The following is a 16,903-nucleotide window of genomic DNA, read 5'->3' on the forward strand; positions in this document are numbered from 1 at the left end:
AAGCGCCGAAGGCAGTACAGGCGCTTCTTATCTTATCTTCAGTGCCGTGCTCCCTGATGGGCTACAGAAATGAGCGTCGTCTTGCTCTTCTGCACGCTCACGCACCCAGCTGGCCGTCGGAAGCGAAGTTTGCGACGTAGCCGCAGATCCCCTCGCACCCTTGAAAAGCTTGCAGCACAAATCTTAAAATTATCCAAATGAAATATACTTTTATAACAGCAGAATCACCGCCCACCCAACAAAGTGAACACGCCAGCTGACGAACAGTTCAAGGGCGTCTCATTCAACAAGACATGCTAATAAAAACATCTCGTCAACAGCTAGTTATAGCTGTTGCTCCCAACTAACTGCTAGCTGTTGCAAGTTTTTAAATATATAGTAGCAAGTTTTTAAACCTGAGGAAAGATGATGGTTGAAATAAGGGTGATGTAATTGATGGCGTGCGATGGCGTGTTGATAGCCAGCGTCAGATTGCAATAAAGCGCGCAAAGTCGAAGAAAGGTACTTGATTACTCGAAGAACACTACCTCGTGCAGCATGAGAGCTGCACATCGATAGATTGTGACACACATCCATATTTTAATTATTCAACCTTGTCGTACGTCCTGGCGAATGCTTTGCCAATCCACAAGAAAATGTTCGTTTACAAGCGACAGAAACTCATGCGCAAACTTTCAAAGCAATGCATCGGATTAAAAATCAGCTGGTGCTCTCACTCAGCAACAAAACATAATCTCGAGGTGTTGTTTTTGTACGCTATTTCCTAATTTTGCAGGGTCGAGGCAAGGTAATTCTGGATATATCTCAAATAAGGTTGACATCGCGCCAAAATCAGAATTTTTATAAAAGAAAATGCTTGTTGCAAGAGCTAGTGGAGCTAGTACTCTTTGCCCGTAGAAAACTCGCCCGTAACAGGAAAATCTTCCCGGTATTTTCTACTACTGCTTCGCGCATAGTTCTCAGCAGGAAATTCGTGAAACTACACGTCGGCAGCCGTTTGAGAACGCCGTCCAAATGGCACACATGCAGCGTGAAGTGCACAGTGTTCATGTTGTTTCAACGCAGTGCCTGGTATACACACGCAATAAAGAGTAGACACGAAAGCGAAAAAGTCTCCGCGGTAACAAAAAGCTGGTTTCACGAACGACGTGGAAAAGCCGAGCGTTCCAAAAAGCGTCTTTGTATACTGCCTTCGGCGCTTCGTACCGCCGGAAGAAGCAGTGGGTGGCTGGACACAGCTGGTCTGCGATAGGCGGTCAACGCGCGCCGCAACTTGCTTTGCCGGATCGGCCCGCGACGCCCTCAACACCGGATGGTTCCCACGAACGGACCACCCTCACACTGAGTGCGATGTCCTCTTTATTCTTGCAAATAAAAGTTTTTTCACTTTGCCTCGTCCTTTTCCTCCTCCCACATGCGGAACTTCCAGTAAGGACCGCTTGCTTGGAAACCGTTATTTCACGATGCTTGCTCAGGCCGTCAGGAAACAGCACTTGCTTGCTTCCAGGGCTACCGTGATATTGGCATCCACGGTACTGCAGTTTGTAGTATAAGAACTTCGTCGTGCACCTGACAGTTCACCCCAAACCAAGCAGCCTTCGCAAGGTATGCCGCTTCGTTTCTTCCTCTTTTTTCATCACTCATCATGAGTCGGCAAGCAGAGAAGAAACGACGAAAGCTTTACTTAAGTCCAAATACACCTTTCATCATACCACGTTCAACATTGTGGTACAGCCAGCAGACGACCAGCAGTGCTACGCAACCATCTGCTTCAACTCAAGATACAAGCATTTCTTGCACAGCTACAGACAGTGCCCCAGACAGCTGTAGGCCCCAATCATTTTCAGATAACCAACCAATGAACAGTTCTCCTGATTGTGCTGCAAGCTGCAGTGGTGCAAACGAAACGTCCACAAGTCTAACCAGAGGTGGTGACAATACGGAACCCAGCGGTGACAACGTAAACACCACGCATGACATAATCAGCGAAGAAGACACAGACAATGAAGCACTTCAATCAGACAACAGCAGTGAAGATAGTAGCAGAGGAGCTCGATCCTTCGAAGATGAAAACCAAAGCTCCAGTAGCGAAGCTGACAGTCACATCGATCTGGATGATGATCGCACTTTTGTGCCACCATTTGACGAGTCTGAGTTGCTGGCTAAATGCATAGCTGATTTTGGTACGAAAACTCTTCCTGGGTCATCAACAACGCTTGCAGTGGCTATTGTGTTAATAATGTCATTTATAACAGCCCATGGGCTACCCTGGTCAGCTGTAGATGACTTACTGAAGCTTGTGGAGGCCTTGTTTGGCTTCCAGAGGTGTGGCCTGCCACAATCAAAGTATCTGCTACGAAAACTTTGGTCTACAAAATGTGCTTCCATCGTGAATTACAACTACTGTTGTAGTCAGTGTGGCAAACTTCTTCAAATTTCTGCTGACAAGGTACACCTCTCATGCAGTGCCTGCCTTAAAACAACAAAATTATCAAACATGAAAAGTGGTGGCACATTTTTTTCAATATTGGACATCAGGACACAGTTTTCTAGCCTAATGGCAAGGCTCTCAAGTGTCCTATACGAGAGCCTGTGCAAGCTGAAGCAGCAGGCAGAAGATGGATCTCGAACCATATATGATATCACAAGTGGCATGGTGCATCGCTCTTTGCGCGAAAAGGGAGTTCTAAGGTGGAGTGATCTAACCATCACCTTCAACACTGATGGCAGTCTGTATACTGGCAGACTGTATAAGTCCTCAAACTCCTCGATATGGCCGATACAGGTGACCATAAATGAACTACCTCCACTATACAGGAAGAAACATGTCATTCTTGGAGGCCTGTGGTTTGGACGAAAGCACCCAGACATGCTGCTGTTTCTAACAAAGTTTGTTGATGCGTTAGGCCAGACTGGTGAGCTAATCTGGAAGCAGTCATCGGCTGTCATTTACACAAAAATTTACGTGACTTGTGTGTGTGTTGATGCACCAGCGAGGGCAGCTGTGGGAAACCAGGTTCAATTCAACGGATTTTTTGGCTGCCCATGGTGCCTGGCTTGTGGAGAAAGCCAAGAAGGTGAGTCCATTAAAAATGTTTACAACGAAAATGTCTGAACCAGCCTTCATAATGCTTCAGCATGGTTTTCTTTGTGAACTCTCCACGAATCCCACTAATCTTGTTTCTGATTTGTTTGGTTGCAGGACGACTATTGTACTTGAATTCAACACCTGATGTTGAAAGGACGATGTCGGGCGTAAAAAGAGACATGAGCCTTGCAGCTAGGCTGAAAACGCCTGTAAATGGTCTCAAAGGCATGTCCCCGCTGACAAAGCTCGCCCACTTTGACCTGGTGTGGGGATACACAGTTGAATATACATGCACTGCGTTCTCCTGGGTGTGACAAGACAATTCACTGACTACTGGTTTGACTCCTCAAACAACAGTGAGGCCTACTACATCGGTAAGCATACTGTACACCTGAAGATGAAGTAACAGCAGGAACAAAGACTCTAAAAATCCTACTATGCATATTGCTTTCTTATGCATCACTGCCAAAGTTACATGATGCATGTGTGATGTAAACTCACCCACACTTAAAAAATTTAATTGTTATTCTGTGAACATATCTAGGGGCTGTGTACTCGACATTCCTTATGTTGAACTCTAGAATCATTTGTAGCTACTGTGACATCCCTGATAATCGTTTCATGAATTCATGTTTAGGCTTCATCGTCAAGAGAAACTTACAACAGTGCAGAAAAAACACGAATGGAGATAAGGGAAGTGACATGTTCCAGTTTTTTTCGTGCTGTTAATACTTTTCATCACGATGAATTACCAACTTGCACAGACACTCACAAATATTAATATTTAAGCGCATCTCAAACATTGCATTATTTCACTGCCTTTATTTTCTGTGCATGGTGGTCCATGCATAATAACTGGGGGGGAACCTTTAGCATATATCTGCCTTTGAAAGCTTCTTTGTGAAAAGAAACACACAGAGAATGACAGTTAACACTCATCACAACACCTTATTTTTTCTTTAGAACAACCTGGCAGCTGGTCTGAGGATGCTCATGTTCCCAACAGGCACAGTGTGCATACACTTTCCAGACTGTCTCAATAGTCTTCACATACTTAGTTGTCGCACTTCCTAGAACTATGGTAACCAAACAGCTGCGCATATCTATAGAATGAGCAGATTAGCTTCAGCAACAACAACATTGTGCAAAAAATCAGTGATCTGTGATTGAGAGCAAGCGAACTCTTTTATTTTCAACTCTTTCCAACATTTTAATTTTAGTTGTGTCAAGTCAGTACTTCATTGTATAAATACATGGAGTTAGATATAACATAAAATTTTTGTGTTAGGCAAATGTATAGCTCACAGCACCTTTCTGGTGGTGTCATTGCAAGGGTTACATTGGTTGTGTTAATTAGAACTAATAGACCAGAAAACACAAGGAAAGTAGAGGGGATGTGATTTGTAGCAAATATTGTGTAAGATTTGAAAAAAGTGAAGTGGACGAAAAGATGGCTTGCCGCTGGCAGGGACTGAACCTGCGACCTTCGAATAATGCGTCCGATGCTCTACCACTGAGCTACAGCGGCGGCCATCCTTTCGTCCATTTTTTTATGGGGTATATATGTACATTTCAACCTGGGAGCGTCAATCAGAGCCGCTAGTAGCCATGACGGGGAGTGTTGATCTCTATTTTTCTGCCTGGTGGCGTCACGAAGCATGTGATCTCTCTGTGAGCTGGCAGCTGACCTATACTCCCTCGCATACTACCTCAGGGGACCAATCTGCCAGAACGAGACCCTCACTATGAATGAAAGAAAGAAAGAGAATTTCAAGGGCTCATTTTTCCTTGTTTGACACAAAATAATTAGACCCAAGGAAAGTATAGGGGATGTGACTTGTAGTAATTATAGTGTAAGATCTGAAGAAAGTTCTGTTCTGGTTCTGTTGTCTGGTAGGAAGGGAATTTCAAGAAGCTGTTTCAAGAAGTATGTGGTTATCAAGCCTGTTCAGCTTATTAGAATTCACATAGCCCTCTAATAGGGTGACACCATAGGCGTCCGGAGGGGGGTGCAAGGGGGGCAGCTGCCCCCCCCCCCCCTTGGAATTCCGGATAATATTTTTCTATACAGTAGCAATAAGCTACACAGCTTGATTAGCACACTGAGGTCCCGCATATCCGTGTGAAATGACCTTTCGCTTTGCCAGTCAACTTTGCATGTTTCACTATTGACTAATCTTGCCGGTCATGTCACGGAGTGAAAGAAAGGCTGCCAGTGCTGGATGCTCCCTGCACGGATGCACCCCCCTGCAAAAAGTTCTGCGGACGCCCTTGGGTGACACTCATATTGATATCAAAGGTCATGGTGCCACAAACGTTTCTGTGAGGAAGTGCTGGTGAGCCAAGTGCTTTGACAAGTTGTTTGCAACACCTCTGCATGTTTCTGTGATAGTAGTTATGATATGTGATGCCATATATTTTTTAAAGTACTGATTACAGCGAAAAATTGTGAACAATACCTCATAGTTTCAAACAAAGATCCTAATGCCACTCTGTCACTTCTGTAACATGACTAGCCTAGAACTGTCATGTATTGATATTATCAGCGCTGCCCACCCATCATTCTCAGATGTGTTTCAGGACACAATTAAGCCATTTGAAGAACTGATTAGTAGTTTTAACCAGAATTATTTGTTGCCTTATACAGGACGTCCAAGGACTATCAAGCTAATTAATCAACATTTGCTGAGCATACGACCACCCCATCATTTTACCCGACTGCCCCGCACACTGCACGAAAGGTGCTACTGGAAGGCTCATGAATGGAGGAATTGGCTGCTATTCTACTGCTTGCCTTGCTGTCGCCATGTCCTTCCACAAAGATACCTTCGTCATTTTTCTCTCCTATCGGAAGCAATTTTCGTCTTGCTGTTGCAAGAGCTGTCACCTGACCAGATTGACTGTGCAGGTAAGGGCACTTTGATAATCTTTTGCATTTCATAAACGTGGGTCTTCAGCATACTCATCCAGACTTAGACTGAGCCGTGAGTCCGAGTGAGTAATGTTTTGGTGAGTTTGAGTCAGAGCGAGTCCATTTGTGAAAATTTTTAGTGAGTCTTGGTCCAAGTGAGCCTGGCGGAGGAAACTTGGTGAGCCTGAGTCTGGGTAAGACCTAAACGCAAAATTTATTTTCCGAGTAAGTTTGAGTGAGCTGTACTTTTTCTTTCAATGTATTAAACTTCAGCAGCCTTATGCCAGTTCATGTTTGTACTGTTTACTCAAACATACTAGGGTTTATACAGCAGCTCAATACTGATTGATCAGAGGCTTGTGTTACGGAGGGTGGTGGTAGTGAAGCGTGCCTTGACCTCCCTTCCTTCCCTGTAAACTCTTACACTAGAAGTTCTCCATTAAAATATTTCGTGTGAGTTGTGTCTTACAATAAAAACGCCCTTACTGAAGTGCAGCCACTGATAATTCATATTTGAAACTATCAGGTCAAAAGACACCACGTACAACACTGATTGTGAGATATATTGGTGTTAAAGAGCACTGACACCATATATTTGAAAAAAAAAACTAAAAGCTAAAGAATTCATGAATGGACTCACTCAGACTCAGCTAGCCATGAGTTTGAGTTAGAGGAAATTCGGAAGAGTAATATTTTGGTGATTTTGAGTCGTGAGTCCTGAGCGCAAGTTATAGTTATTAAGTCAATCTGAGTCAGCTCCACTTCTTTTGCTGATCTATGGCTAGAACTATAGCATGGCTATGCTGCCGTTAGTGGTCTAACTAATAATTTTGTGTGCACTTGTGCGATTAAAAAGTTGAGGACTGTGAAAAGGCTTTCAAAAGAAAGCAGGGCATTTGCTTTAAAATATCATTTGGTCTTACCGCCCCGCCCCCCCTTTCACAGGTACAATAAAAGATGCAATCCTTGGGCATGTCTTTAGTTTCAGCAGGCATTGCCTATTGGCTCAATTATTGAGAAAGAAAGAGTTCCTTTATTTTGTGTAGCTGGAAAACTTTGTCAGCACGCCAGGGCATGCTCCTACATTTGGGCTAGTTCGGCCAATATTTGAAATAACTCTGGGCCATCGATGGACTTGACTCAAATATTAGCAGTTTTAAAGCAAAACGCTAAAACAGAAAGTTTTAACAAAGTTTGTATGTCTTCTTTATTTTAGAAGAGAAGTACCCACACAAACACAGACTTAACGAAGCATACATGTGCAAATTCTTGCTAAGATTTCACACTTTTGCTTTCTTTAGGACCTTACTTTATAACAAGGGCGTGTTTGAAAAAGAAAGAGCCCTAATGATATGGATCAGTTATTGAATACGAAGCGCATGCATGCAGGAGCTACAGATTAGATGCGAGTTCACAACTAAAATCAATGCTGTGAGCAGCAAAATCAGCACACTTTCAAATGGAATGCCCACAAATCTGCTCCAATATAAGAGATGCACCACAAAGGATCGATCATCACAGCAAGGGAAAAAAATGGCTGGCAGCAGAAGGATAATGTTTGGACAATAAACTGGGAAAGGGTGAAGCAATATGTAGGGAAGGGTGTTTCAGCTCCAATATCATAAAATGTGGGGAGGGGCAAAGCATGCTGTGCTTTCACAGAGATTTGTTTGATGAAGCACTAGTAATGCCAACTGGGAATACAGGGAATTAAGGGTGTTTCAGCTCCACTATCGTTGTCCACTATTCGAGCTAACTGTTGTCTTTTTCATTTTTAGTGGACCGATGGCGAGCAGTGGGATTTACTCAATTTTTGTGGTGCATACTCGTTCATGATAGACCGTGACCACACGACACATTTTACAGTGAGATCACAAGAAAGGTTGATTCGGGCGGCGTAGTATTCCGCCACCGCCGCCGCCGCTGCCCGTAACTGCTATCGCAAAAAAAGAAAAAAAAAACTACCTAGGATGGAATGGGATTTGAACCCGGGACCTCTGCGTGGCAGCCCAGTGCTCTACCACAAAGCAATTGATGCCCATAGCCGGAAGTTCGTTGTAAACATACCGTATACAGGCTTCATGTTAGGTAAGGAATCTGATGAACATCTGTTGTAGGTCGTTTTAGAAGAGTAAAATCACGACCAGGCATCACACAAAGCGATTTGCCTAACGAGTGGATTGTTGAAAGCCTTTAACCCATTACAAAACGGTTCACTTACAAAAAAATTATAAATCATAGTGCAGTAGGTGCCATGCAAATGTGCTTCATGAGTGTTTAAAACGGTCCGCTCTTCCGGCTTTCGCTGTGACTGTGCTGTGCACGCTTCGCACAGGCCCGGTGGTTTTTTTGTGGCGCATACACGTTTATGATCGTGCCTATATGACGCACCATGACCACATGAGATGCCAACGTCTCAGAGCTTTTGACGAAATTTCAAACATTGACCTAGGAGTTGGCACTGATCACAGTAATTCTCAACGAGGTAACAAACAGTACCCACCGAGACTTTCATATTTAGCTGTGGAAGCAATTCCAGTGGTGGCCATTAGCTAGCTTTCTAATGTCTTAGTAATCTCGCAGATTATTCAACAAATGCAATAGTTCATGCCATGTCGCAATGTGCTGCTGCTAACATAGCCCTAGCTACCTATCCATTCCTGATGCAAGAAAGTTCACCCATGCTTCTTTTTATGCGAATGCTGAGTTCCCAGTATTCACTGCCTTTTTACCATTATTTCCCATATGGCTCTTGTGCGCATGACAGTGGTTACAATGAACATTTAGAAGACTGAAGAGTGGCTTAATCTGTGTCGTGCTGAATGGAATAGGCTAGTAGAGAAGTGTTCGAGTAGGAAGACACTGTATACATTTATGTACTCTCTCTGCTTTCACGGAACTATTGTGTCACATGGCACTGATTGTACCTTAATTGTTGGTCTGTGCACGTGGTACAGTATCAAAAACTTAATTGCACGTTGCAGTGTTTTTGTGGTGTATATATCTCAAATGTGAGATGTCTGCTCAATGTTATTCTAGGTTAATTTTTGCATCTTGTATACTTGACATGGAAGATTTAAGTGCTTGGCACCAGTGTAGCCTGCCATACGCCTTCTGGTGCCCCTTGCTAAGAAGGCCCCATTTGCTAATTTTTGTGCGGGGCAGTTGCTTCAATTCAGTGAAACTAAGTACCGAGTTTATGTCAATGAATGTTTCGCCATCACTGCACAGGTGGTTTAATGCTGCCCAGTTGTGCAGTAAATGCAACTTATCTAATAAGGAGTACCTTTTGAAATTACTGTAGGGTAGACAATGCTTTATCGTGATCATTTGCTATAGTGTGAAAAAGGTGATTTACATGCATGCTTATTTTGGTCTGTTTACAGAACGACTTCTTGTTGCCTTCGTGTCGCAAGCGGCTGGGCTCTACGGCCAGCGGTGCATGAGTTTCAACAATCACCAACTTCTTCATTTGGCTGAAGCCACTAGAAAATTTGGGCCTTTGTGGGCACACTCTGCTTTCACATTTGAAAGTGGGAATGGAGAATTGGTTAGGCATGTGAATGCTGCAAAAGCTGTGCCTGAACAGATAATTGAGAGAGTAATAATGTCTCAAGAGCTCCAAATTCTACTTTCAGCACTTCCATTACCTTCAAACGTTCTAGATTTTTGTACAACTATACTAGGTAACCCAAGAACAGAGCATGCACGACGCATTGGAGCTGCATGGATGTTTGGAACGCCAAAAGATGTAGCTTGTTTGAGCAATCAGGAGGCTTCTTGCATACAGGCGTTTTTTGGCCACGTGCCACCCGTGCAAGAGTATTTAAGATTTTCTTATTTGGGAACAATTTTTCATAGCGAAAACTACAGAACGGGGAAAAAAAACAGCTCAGCATTTCAGTCTAAGAGTGGGGACTTTTATTTAATTAAGAGAATATTTGAGGTCACTGACTTGTCTTCGATTTCAAATGGCCAGGCTGTCCTCCTTTGCACAAAGATAATTACTGACAACAATGTAGCAGAACTGCCTCCACATGTTTCTGGCTGTTTCTTTTCATTGGCATACTCCTTGCTACCTCTCAATGTCACTGACATACTTAAGCCATGCGTTTTGATCTCACTGAATAACACAGAGGACTACATTTGTACAATTCCCAACTTGATAGAACGTGACTGAGGTTATATAAAGCAAGCTGGTTTTAAAACGACCATAAAATAAATTTCTACTTTACATTAATTTTGTGGAATGTTCCAGACTACTGCATACTCGATGCTCATCACAAGTCCTATTCCGGAATGATACACTAAACAAACACGAAAATGTGAGCGTGTAAAAAACATGGTCTTCGGGTTTATTTTTAGCTCATATGCTAGAATGTAGTCAGTGAACAGAGAATTTTAATAATTTTTACATGCCAAAACCACATAATGATTATGAAGCACTTTGTAGTGGGCGATATTGAATTATAATCAAATACCTTTGGTTCTTTAACATGCACCATTATCAATGCACACAGGGGTTCTTTGCATTTAACCCCCATTGCAAAGTGGCCACCATGGCTGGCAATAACCCATCCCCTCGACCTCAGCAACAGGACTATTGGAAAACAACGGCCAAGTGAAAAATGCAGGTTAAGAGGCTAACGTCAGACTACAGCATCATGATAATTGGAGAACAACGCACTAAAAACATATCAAGACACCCAATTACAGTACACAATCATTCAAGCACTCATTTTTGGTTTGAAGCTTTGACGAGTGGAACAGCGAAGCACAAAATGAGTTGAATGTCGTGACTTTCATGATCTTAAAAATGGTGTTTACACAAATTTTGTGATTGCATTTTGTTGCTTTTTCACATGTCTATTGTCGGTTGTTCATCACTTGTGGTTGTTTGGCATTACATTACATTGCTTCAGTATTTTCTTTTTTGTTTTAATTCCATCAAAGACTTGCCCTGTAGGCATAATTCTTTATGTGGATATGCGTGTTATATGTGTGCTGTAAATGAGGTGTTGTGTATGAACTGAAGCAGTGTTTTGTGAATTCTGCTATCGCGTGTGCAGTGGTGATAGCTGTTTGCGAAACTCTAGTAGAGGCGCGCTTGCAGTAGGAGACGGGAGAATTCCACTTTTAAGGCTGTACGCATCCATATTTAGCAGCATGCATCCGCTTTCATTACTGAGCCAGAGCTGCATCAAGAAATTGCCTTTAGTGGTACATTTGAGCAGTTTCATGCTGAGATGACATCCTATGTAAGGGTCTATAATTGAACAATTGCAACACTCACTTTTGCAACACAGGGTAGTGCAAAACACACAGCAGTGCAAAACACAAAACCTTGACACAACAAGGAAGAAACTCCCCCAAATTTAAGTGCGCGTAGGTGTAAACGTCAGTTTGCCTCAGGCCTCTCATGCACAACTCTTGAGCTCTAGTTAGATGAAGGTGGAGGGAGCATGCACGCGGCGGCATAAGAGCATGTGTGTCCTGCCAGAAACAATTTTTACGGTCTTGGAGTGAGTTAAGAGGTTAAGATGGGAGAAAAATAGATGGAAGGTCTGGATTAAGAAAGCAGTGTGCCTGCTAGTCAGTAGCAATGTTGTGGCGGTTTGCAGCATGGCCTTGAGTCCAGTGCACTTTGATGCTAGTAACCGTTTTGCTATTCAGTATTCCTCAATTACTTTTTGGTGTTGTATACAATGATGTATATTGAGATGTTGTTTTTAACTGATGGAATTTATTGTCTTTTTATTCTGGTATAGTACATTGTTCAGCACGTAACATTGCTTCCGTATTCATCAATTATTTGCAGTGACATATACGAGTATGTACTTTAGCATTTCCCTTTTAACTGATATGATTTATTGTTTATATATTTTGATATATCATGCCGTCCCATTCTGTACGATCAATGTGGAATTGTTGAAATATGTACTATTACTTCTGTACCCTGATTGAAGCTGAAGTGAGGAAGGATATCTAGAGCGAGGTATAGAGGGAAAGAAAGGGTGACAGCAGCCTTGAGGACCTTGTTACTTGTGGCTTTGCTGGAAATTTGGTGCGAAGTAATATGGAACTTGGTACTTCTTTCGAGCCTCTCTTTAATTAAAACTAGACAATGTGCGCCGACACTACAGCACATTTCAAGGATGTTGGAAAGCAAGTGAAGGTTTCACAGTACACATGTGATGAAGAGTGCTCCAATTCGGGCTAGCATTGATCCTGCTCCGCTCTCACTTTTGCAAACTTGACTCCCTCAAGTCATACTCTGCCCAGGGCTTTCAAGATTTTTGTCTGTAATACCTAGTATAACGCAGACATCTCATGTTTTTTGCAAGTTTCACAATTTCACTACTGCAAACCATATCTCCTAGACCAGGGGTCGGCAACCAGCGGCCCGCTGCCGCCCCTGGCACGACGTCATAACAACAGTACCCCCCCCCCCTACTAACCTAACCGCTGGAACACCTCCAAAGTAACCGTTGAACTCTTCCACAGCCTTCTGCGTCTGTCGGTGAGCAATCTTGGTGTGGATGTTTACCAGTTGGCTAATAATCATTCAGCACCAAAATTTGCATTCAAAGAACTTTTTTTATTATTGCTTGTAAGCTGTAGTATAAATTGCAACCTTGTGACACGCGTGCATGAACAGGATTTCTATTCGAGTTTGGTGCATGGTTATTTTTAATTCCGCATTTTTTTTGTTTACCTGAAAAGCAACCCCCCCCCCTTGACTTGCTGTGCGGCCCCCCACCGTGTCGGCTCCGTGCAACTTGGCCCTCCGCCTGAAAATGTTGCCGACCCCTGTCCTAGACAATAGGAGTAACCTGTCAAAATGCAAATGCACTGATGCATGATATGTTTTTGTAACATAACAAAGTGAGCATCAGCAGTAAATATTGGAATCCTTACAGCAGGTTGATCTCCAGCTATCCTGCAAGGCACCTGCACAATTTCTCATGCTGGATGCCTAAAAATTTTTCCCTAAGTGAACCGACCAGGAATGGCTTGATTTCTGTGAGCACACCTGTGAGAAGAATGACTGGCGGGATGACAGAGGCAGAAGTTATAAACATGTTACTTGCTTATGAGAAGCACAGAGCTTTCCAATTTCATGTGATGAGAGCAACCATCAAAGCTGGGACAAAGCTTCTATCTAACGGCTACAGGTCAGGCACCGTTCTCTATCGTATTTTTTTGAGAAGCAGAGGCTATGCCGTGCAGTCGAGTCTGCCCTAGCTCAGGCTTCATAGGTGTCACATCTTATGCCGACGACACGAGGCACCAACTTTAGCTTTGAACACCAAACACCACAAATGAATTTCGAGAAAATATGAAAGGTCTGTTTTCTATAGCTGGGCTACCAGAGCGCATAGGTAATAGTTAAAGGAAGATCTACAAAACAGCACCAATAAATTGTAAGCATACTAGTATGCTGTTCCAAGTTGGATTAGCTTCACATAATAACCAAAACATATTTCAGGACAAAAACAAGTACATAGTTGAATGGACTCCCTTAGTGCATATAAATTTTGTAGGCCTCATTTGTATGAAATATTTATGCATTTTCATTACAGGAGGATTGTACAGTAGTACCGCTTTCATTGATACACTTATTCTCATCTTTAACATATTTTGTTTGCTCAAACAAACCGTTTATTTTATAATTGTCATATAATAATCTTGATGTATTTCTTTACTTTTGTTGACTACTACTGTTTCTTTTTCTTTAGTAACGTCCATATGAGAACTAGAAGCATTTATCCATCCATAATATGCTGTTTTGGCTGTCAAGGAGTGGGGCAAGAGCCTTGATGCTAGACAGCAGTTTTTTGTTCTTGCCCGTGTGTTCATTATGTTGCTGATGCCGAAGCTGATGGTGCAATGAATGCCAAATAAAATTGGTTGATTGATTGACTTCTGACCCCAGCTTCTTGAAAGCAAGGAAGAAAATATTTCTTGTAGAAGGAACCAACCTAATTGGTGCATGTAAATTGAAAACAGGTCAGCATGCTGGTTGAGTCTTCCATCACTATTGAGAACATGACGTGTGTTCAAGACTTGAACCAAGTAAAAAGCATTTTAGACAGTGCGTGTGGATACAAGGAGGTCGTCACTTGTTAGAGAAAAAGCACCGTGATAATAATGCTGCTGCTTGAAGAAATAGATTGTCGAATGCTTCTGTTCGCCTCAGTAATGGTAGAACTTTGGCTTAATATTTATTGATTTACCAAATAACCACTCCTTATGCCCGTCACTTAATATCATTCTCCCTTTTTAGAAAAACTCTTCAAAAACCCATGACAGCAGACAAAACCTGAGAAACGCATTCACAGCTCCATAGCATGAGAGGTTATCCTGAGGCTACATCCAAGTTCAGAGCAAACCTTTCCACTCTGAGATACAGCTGTGAAACGCAAGCCCTACAACATGGTACAGATTCCAAAGGATAGTAGATACTTTGAAGCCATATTTTATATATCACAACATGTACATGTATAACAGTTTACCCGAGGTCAGAACAGGAACACTATGAGCGCCTGGCCGCTGTTTGGCAAGTGCTTAGTGGTGCAGATCTCGAGAACGATACGGGGGAAAACGAATTTGTCAAGGGCAGTTTCTCTCAGAAGAGTATTCAATGGTGCTACAAAGAGCCTTGAAAATCGATCTGAAATTGCTGGGAGTTTTTCTGGGATCTCACTGGCCACTTCAGAGCCTTAGTCAAAGATTTTGTTAAGACTTCAATGTATTTGACTGAACTCTCCAGCAATCCCTCTGTACAAATAAATGCAAGACAGCCAGGAACGTGTACATTAAATCACATCCAGAGTTTGCATTACAAAATTTCAGCCTGCCATTTCAGATAAATAGTGATGCGTCGAACAATGCTATTGTGGCCGTGATACACCAAAGGGACACCTGCTGTTTTCCAAATCAGCAGCTGCAAGTTCTCACACTTTCAGCCCTCATCAAATTAACTATCTGAGACCAAAAATGCGGGTTAACTGATTTGATGCGATTTTTTTCATTCATACCTTCAATTGCAGACATTTCAAACTGCTTACAGGTCATCAAGCCCCAACTTATCGGCTGAGCACGTCAGGACTAAAGGGAAAGCTTGTTCACTGAATAAATGAAATGCAATATTATGACACGAATGTTTTCCATAGCGCGGGATGTCACATGCAAAATGCAGATGCCTTTTCTCATTTAGTAACTGAGCTTCCACATGAGATCATTAATATCCAGCGCCCACCAATATCCGTGGGTGCAAAGTAAAAACTTACACGTGTTCCAAGGTCTACGATTAGAAAAAAAAAGGGGGGGGGGGGAGATAGATACAGCGCGCCTTCTTCAAATAGAAAATTTATTCTCCTGGCGATCTATTTTCTTCAGTGATCCAATTTTCGTGGCTTTAAAATTGCTTCTCAATACGCCTCGGTCGCGGGAGTATCCAGTATCCCAGGGCCGTTACCAACACAAGCTCGATCTACACGGAGTAGGTCCAGCTAGTCGACAAGGTGACATTCGAGATCCGGAGATAATTTCACGCTCTCGACGTTTGGAAACTTCTCCTGGTCGACACACAGCGGGAGATCTCCTCCCTTCCTTTGCGGCACTCGCAGTCACAGGCCTCGAGCACGCAAAAAGGACGCGACTCGGCTACCTTCAGCGTGCAAAACCACCTTCTCTCGACATAGGCGTTGATACTGAAAGCGGCACGCCACCACTTGCACTTAACCAGGAAACAAATACGACACGCACAGCTGATGTTACAGTGTTCTAGTTCACTACAGCTAAGTAGCGCACGGAATCATCCCAATGCTCTGGTCGTCGCCATGAAATGATGGCAATGACCCTGCACCTGACTTATCTGACGAGAGGTTATTGCCAATGCGGTTTCGTTTTTGTACGCAGGCAATTTTGGGGCTTGTTTACATGTACACATGCAAAACCGAAAAATTTCGGGGGTTTGAAACCCCCCAACTTTCCTCCCCTAGCTACGCCCATGATAATCGGGGTTCCTCTTAATTATGTATCTAATATACCTTAGCATGCCGTATAATTAATTGGTAAATAAATAATGAATAATTATTTAGACAATTAATTAAAATGTGTTTCTTCATGAAAAAAAAAACACATCGAGCAAATTATAGAGCAAAGAAACTAAAAATTCTGGTCATTTTAGGCGCGTCAATCCCAAAAGTTTTACTCGATCAGGCCCTAAATATTCGGTCCAATAAGTCTTTCGATCTGATGGGATCCTGCATGATCATTCAGAGGTCCTATTTGAGTCCCATATAGCACTGTATGGGGGTCCTACTTTGGTCCTATATATCACTATATGGGTCTTAATAGGTCCTATCTAGGTCCCATATACTACTATATAGGTCCTATTTAGGTCCCATATACTGCCATATGGGTCTAAATAGGTCCTACATTGGTCCTATTTAATCCTATATGGCTCCTATTCAGCTCCTATATGTTCCGGTATGAAGCCATATAGGTTTTTTCAGTAGGGATGGTCATCTCCCGCGCGGCGAAGCGGCACTTCTTGAGGTTGAGTTGTACTTCAGCGTTGGCTAAACACGTCAAAACCTGTCTGAGCCGATGTACATGGGTAGGAAAATCGGGAGAGAAAACGAGAATATCGTCGAGGTAGCATAAACACATAGACCACTTGAGGCCACGCAATGTGTTGTCCATGAGTCGTTCAAACGTGGCAGGTGCGTTGCAAAGGCCAAAGAGCATCACATTAAATTCGTACAGCCCTTCAGGTGTAATAAATGCAGTTTTCTCGCGATCAGCTTCAGCCATCGGAACCTGCAAGTAGCCAGAACGTAAGTCTAAGGACGAGAAGAATTCTGCTCCTTGAAGGCTGTCAAGGGCGTCGTCAA

At 42.8% G+C, this 16,903-nt stretch overlaps 1 non-coding gene and 1 pseudogene across 1 annotated transcript; one reads left to right on the forward strand and one right to left on the reverse strand.

Moving 5' to 3' along the window:
• Positions 1-2,869: 2,869 nt before the first annotated feature.
• On the forward strand, positions 2,870-11,190 carry LOC119371781 (uncharacterized; annotated as a pseudogene).
• Trnam-cau (transfer RNA methionine (anticodon CAU)) lies at positions 4,545-4,616 on the reverse strand. Its single transcript has one exon. It is a non-coding gene; the product is annotated as a tRNA-Met (tRNA).
• Positions 11,191-16,903: the final 5,713 nt, after the last annotated feature.

The sequence above is a fragment of the Rhipicephalus sanguineus genome, chromosome 10 (genome assembly GCF_013339695.2).
Source record: "Rhipicephalus sanguineus isolate Rsan-2018 chromosome 10, BIME_Rsan_1.4, whole genome shotgun sequence".
Classification (NCBI taxonomy): Eukaryota; Metazoa; Arthropoda; class Arachnida; order Ixodida; family Ixodidae; genus Rhipicephalus; species Rhipicephalus sanguineus.